Genomic DNA, 6414 nt, shown 5'->3' with positions numbered 1-6414 from the left:
AATTTTCTACAGAAAAAAAATAACATTACAATACATTTCTTGACATCCTCCATTTATTCTATAATGTTCACCGGAAAAATTTTATCGGGGCATGAACACCTCACATATTCATTATTAACTATTTATTTTCCTTTATATAGGAGGATGAGTATTATTCATTTATGGCGATGTTTGCTGTTACATGTATTAGATGTAAGAAGAGAGGAAGTATTACCCAATACCAGCAGTAGTTTATGCTCATTTCCTTTGTTTCCTTGGTCATGATCATGTTAGTAATACAAAGCAATTATGGGATTCTCTCCGCGATTACGGTGGACTTTAGACCAAAACTATTTTACACCAAGTTAAATGAAGAAAGGCGTATCGTACAACAACCTAGGTATACCTTTTCTACTGTGACAGAAAATCTGGAGAACAAGCATTAATGCAATCTATTTATTATTCCCCGATACCGATTTTGATAGTGTATTCAAGAGACTGTGGCGACGATTATGCTTGGCCAAATCATAAATTATTTGATTTGTGCATAACTTTTGATTATGAATGGGGTCAAACAAAGCAAATGTTCAAGATATAAAGATTCCCGCCAATTTACCTGATTGTCATGATGATGATGATGAAAACCAGACTTCAGAAATACTGTGCAACTACATTCCGTGAGATGAGGAAATAAGATGTGTTTATTTTTTTAAATCGGATATTAAAGTACATACAATGAAAGTCAATGTACTGATGCATTAGTAGTATACAATTTGACCTCTTTCCTTTTTGCTGCTTACACGAGTAAAACAAATCACTTCAACTTTGTTTTATGAAACAGATTGGCATTAACGGATACAAAAATGTTAAAGAATTGAACACAAAATTAATACACTTTGATCTGGAAAAACAATGTCTGATTTTCAATCATCAAAATGCTTGGTTTGTTACGTTTTGAACGTGTTTTTTGACAGACAACGCAATCGGCACTCATACGGAAACCAAATGCTTTTTGTACATTTTTATTATACTTCATACAACATTTTGGGGGTTATTTTAAGAGGCTTGACTCATCTTTTAATATTAATCTCTGCTTTGAATAGGATTCCCTTTCAATGAAAATTTAAAAGTTTGATATGCTTATGTCAAAGCTAAAATTATATAAAAGTTAACAAATATATTTGTGTATACTAAAACCATTATTTCGATTTGGGTCTAAATGTACTTTTAAATAACAATAGTTTGTTTACAAATGTATCAGAAATAACATAAACATTATCACTTATATTCCACTCGATATAGTTCTGTCTATTAAGTGATGCTTGAAGGCAAAATATTTGAAATATCCAAAACCTATTACAAGGTTGAAGATATGATAAAACTAAAAGGATCTTAAGTATAGCAAAAATCCGGACAAACAATAAGAACTTTGCATTAAGGAGATATGTTCCTTAATTTATATTAAAATACAAGTTTTATAACAGTAATTTCAATCAAACAATATCGGTATTTTCATGCCAGTACCTTAGTACTGTCTACTAGGCTGATGATATCATCGAGAACTAATGGTCAACCAAATATATTCCAACGATCGCAAATCTTTAAACTTATGATTTTTGTTTTTTTTATCAAATTCAAAATTGTAAATGCTTATTCAGTCTGTAGCATTCGTTACCGTCCATAAGAATTTTATATTACTTCTTGACTATAGCCTTGTTTTGAAAGTGGTTTCTAGACGGAAGTTAATGAAGACGAACATACAGAAGTCATCACCTGTATTACTAGTAACAAAAGCAGAAACCTTTACCATGTGCATAGTAATTATTTTGTCTTTGTGGTTGAAGTAAACATACCATCGCCTCCACAGCCATGACTGAGATTGAAACGTTTCTACTTTGGAGAAGGCAATTGTGTTAGTTGTTTCGCTAGCTGTTTTTGTCTTGATATTTTATGTGCAATAACGTCAGCATTTAGCACCTTAATTGGATACAATACATGAAGTGCACCAACCACCTCGATTCCTGCCGATTCACGTGAGTGAGCTTTTCCTGAAGAATGCCTGTTGTTGAAATTCTTTTACTGAGTACAACTACGAATGGCGAGTTTTACCTTCGAACATCGGTAAAGATGCAAGAACCACGTCACGATCCAAAAGTATCAACAGATAAAACATGTTTTGATAACAAAATACACGTATGTACGTAATATGATTTTTAATTTCAGATATATTTATAATATAATTATATAACTCATCTAATAAATAGTCAAATACTTACTGTATAATTGATCAATAAAATTAACTTAGTTTGCTATGCCTTTTTTTACAAATAATTACGTTTTTTAGTTCTATTGTGACGACATAGAGCGCGTAGTATTTGTCATATTATTGGTTATTATTTTGATTATTATGATTATTATCACCACAAAAAAATCTGCGTTCAAAGATATTTACAAATGTTCTGTTAATAGTACATTCCATGTAACTTCCATATACATCAACAAAGCAGGCATTCTTCACATTGCCACAAAAAACTCCTCGATAAAATTTACCATTAACCTCTTGCACGATTCGGCGTTTTTAGATGCAAAGGTCTCCAATGTGTCAACGCCTACTACATATATGGAGACAGGAAAGGATTTATGCTTTCTGGCTTTTTCAATTAATTCGTGTGCACTTGGTTTAACTGCTGCAGTTGATTCACTTGTAAAAATTACACCAATATCTGCATCAAAGTAGTGCATGGATCCGATTAGTCCTTGGACAATTGCATTGCCTTTTCCAGTCCCGAAAAAACATCCTCTCTTTGCTTGAACAACTGCAGTTTTCTTTGTTTCCTTTTCATTCCACACACACTTAACGTCTGCACCTTTGTCATCCTTTTTTCCTTCATGAGTTACAAGTAGTTTGTTTGCCTCAGGAAGAAAATCCGTGTTTATGTAACGGAAAAAATATTCAGCAAAACGCTCCCATAACTCACAGGGTCGAATAAGACTACCTTCGTTAACAACATTAGCTTTTCGAGATGGATTGATCAAACTTTTAATAAAAATTCCAAAAAACTCCTGTATATTTTTGATATTTTCTTCCATTTCTAAGATACTTGAATACTGTGCCAGTTTTTGCACCGAACTTTTCGAATCCGCTTCTAGCTGCCTTTGAGATGACTGTCTATTTCGCATTGCATTAAGCTCAATATGCAAACAGTCTAACCAGTCCTTGTAAAACTCGTCTTCTATATCAGAAGTTTTCATTATTACTCGATATCTGAAACAATATATATAGATGACTACATGTATATGCATATATTAAAATTGTAAAACATGTATCAATCCGAACTAAACATAAAAAAAAACGTGTGAATCATATGATCCATCCACCGGTACTCAAACAATCTTAGAATGAGAACAAACTATCTGTGACATTTTTTTAAACATACTCAACCAATTCATGACGACGAAGGTAAAATAATTTCAGTATCGAGTTCATTTGTACTTCTCGATAACCCTGCAAGTGCAATAAAGTATTTAAATGCAGTACCCTAAATGCATAGCGTATTAATTAAGATATATGATCAATCCAAATATGAATCAGACCTTCTGTTTTCAGAAGCATATTTTATTTTAAGTTCAATTGAACATATGAGATGCCAAGAAAAGTAGTCGATATTGAAGAATATTTTACTGTTGTGAAATAATAGTAAGAAGTGTTTAAAAAATGTGCAATTTTGGTATCCAGTATAACACAGTGAGCTTTCCGTCGTCATTTGACATTTTAATAAAGAAGGAGTCATTTAACCTTAAATTATCGCATACAAATATAATTATAATTTTTTTTAAAAAGTTGTGTTTCCTAAATTATTCTAAATCCTGATTCTGGCCTTACCCTTCCATTTTTTTTTCATTTCTGAATTATTGAGTATAACAAGTATAATCAGAAAAGTTTTTTTAATTTTTTATTTCTTTCTGAAAATTGTCTTGGAACAAAAATGAAATGAACAGTGTTTGATCTTTATAATTATTTTGGTCATTTGTACCAAAGTTAAACCAACGTTATGCATTGTAATGAATCGTTATGAAGGAGTATGTTCGATAAGGCCCACACTTAGAGCCTATTATAAGTTGAATTATTCTATAATGATTGCATGGTCTGTATCACCATTGATTATAACTTCAACAATGATATTAGAGGAAATAAGTGTACAATGCGGATCAACATTTTTATTATGACGTCATAATTACTATAACGCTCAATTTTCTACCAAACTCGGCGATAATAACAACATGAATAACACACGGGACAATAACAATAAGTCTCAAAAACTCCGTTTGATGATTTAACTATAATTGCCAATATCACCCTCGCCAATTTAAAAAATAAAATTAAAATTTTAAAGTCAAAAGTCACATCTTAACTTGCCAGTTGACATCTGTATGAAGGTTGATTAAGTTTGAAGCATTTAAAACATTTCACATTTTTGCAAGTTTCCATGGCAACCGCGGTCAATTTGGAAATTCCAATTTCAAATACCGCATCTACACATGCCACTTAACATTTCTGTAAAGTTTCATTAAGTTTGGATCATTTTGAAATGTTTCCATTGTAACGGCAACCATTTTCACACTCGATATTCAAAGAGTAGCTTTCCAGATATCAGCCCATTTTTCTGTAAAATTGCATTAAGTTTAAAGTAATTGTGGACATTTTAGCTGTTTCCATGGTAACAGTGGCAATGTCCAAAATTCCAAAAAATAGATACCACATTGGCATATGTAAAACAACATACCCTAAATGTTTCACTGGGTATAACCTACCATGTTAAGTAAGAAAAATCTACTTTTATGTTTGTTCGAATTGGTCTAAGAATGAAAGATTTAGAATTTTGAAAGGAAATCACATTTTTGCATTTTCCATGCTAACTGCGGCCATTTTGAAAATCAAAAGACGTCCGGCACATCTACATTTGGCATTCCTTAGTATGCTTATGTTTGACCAGCATTAGTTCATAAGTCCCCAAGGAAATACTCGGACAAAATTAAGTGGAAGAAAACTAATTGTCAACCCCTCCAATTGCCACTAAACGGCAGCAATTTTAAAAATTCCAAAAGTCGATTGTTACATCTACATTGGCTTTGAATGGGTACAATCCATCATAACACAGATTCAACGAAATATCAAACCATCACGTAATATTGAAAGAGAGTACCATGTACCGTAGCTATAGAAAAGCAAAAAAGGAGATGCCACATGCCAGTTATCATCTTAGTCAGGTTTCATTTAGTTTGGAGCATTTTTCAGTTTTTTACAAATTGGCTGTTTCCAAAGTAACGGCAGCCGTTTAGAATAATTCAAACTAAGATGTCATATCTTCTCATGACCATAGTCATTTCTGTGAAGTATCATACACTTGACCTTTTTCGCATTTTTTTTTCTGTTTCCAATGAAACGGCAACTATTCTAAAAATTACAAGGTCTAACTGCACATCTTGAAACGGTGCTTCTCAATATGCTGATATGTCATCAAAATTGTTACAATAGTCTCCCAGAAAAGCCTCGGACAAAGAGTGGAGGCATAATAATAAGAAAACAAAAACAAAAACCGGAGGAAAACAATTTGTCATCCGACATTCGTTCGGAGTGACATAAAAAGTATAGGGCAAGAGAAACGGAGGAATACGATATGCACCCGACATTCTTTAGGGGCTACATATTAAGAGAAAAAAAAAGATACGAACAATAACAAGATGTCATTCGAACTCCGCTCATAGTGCCATAAAAAGAAAAGGTAGAAAAAACAGTTATGTCACTCCAACCCCGAGTGTTTAAATAAACAAAGTTATCATATTTAAGGTAAGTAGCATGACCACAAATGTTTTAGGTTGATATATATGTAAGATAACTCACCACTACGCCTTTAAGTCATTTAAAAATACAATTTATATTGATTATCTGCATCTATTTGCATAAAGTTATTTTTTGCCGTTAACTTAAATTAATTCTACCATTTTTCTATTGTTGATATTTAAACAGACACCATTTACTTCAACTTATTACTGTTTTCATTCCCGTTGGACGTTTTTTTTTTAACTAACTATACAGACAACAATACTTACATAGGAGGTTGTCATACAGTTATTCCAGCTTATTACTAAAATTGCTAACGACAACAGACACAACTAAACCTTTTAAAGTGATAAAACACACGTAGCCAGTGACTTATTTGTCCTTATTGACAGACATGCGCAGTACGTGAATGATATAAACATATATTTATTGTTATCTCTTCCGTGTAATATACCAGTAGATATAGTCGATCATTCTTGATTGTTTGATACTTTGTATTACCACTAGTGTTTTCTAAAATTTAGAAATAAGTCGTTTTAACTTCTTTCTTGGACAGTCGGTATTAATTTTTGCATACGTACATATGTGAACAA

At 32.1% G+C, this 6414-nt stretch overlaps 1 long non-coding RNA gene across 1 annotated transcript; it reads right to left on the bottom strand.

The window, feature by feature from the left end:
* Positions 1-987: 987 nt before the first annotated feature.
* Positions 988-6187, bottom strand: LOC127714807 (uncharacterized). Its single transcript, XR_007987947.1, has 2 exons — positions 6091-6187; positions 988-3244 (listed from the first exon to the last, which is right to left on the bottom strand). It is a non-coding gene; the product is annotated as an uncharacterized LOC127714807 (long non-coding RNA).
* Between the last annotated feature and the right edge of the window lie 227 nt (positions 6188-6414).

The sequence above is a fragment of the Mytilus californianus genome, unplaced genomic scaffold (genome assembly GCF_021869535.1).
Source record: "Mytilus californianus isolate M0D057914Y unplaced genomic scaffold, xbMytCali1.0.p SCAF_9, whole genome shotgun sequence".
Lineage (NCBI taxonomy): Eukaryota > Metazoa > Mollusca > Bivalvia > Mytilida > Mytilidae > Mytilus > Mytilus californianus.
Note: the sequence above shows the minus strand (reverse complement) of the source record. Positions and strands in the feature narration are given on the sequence as shown.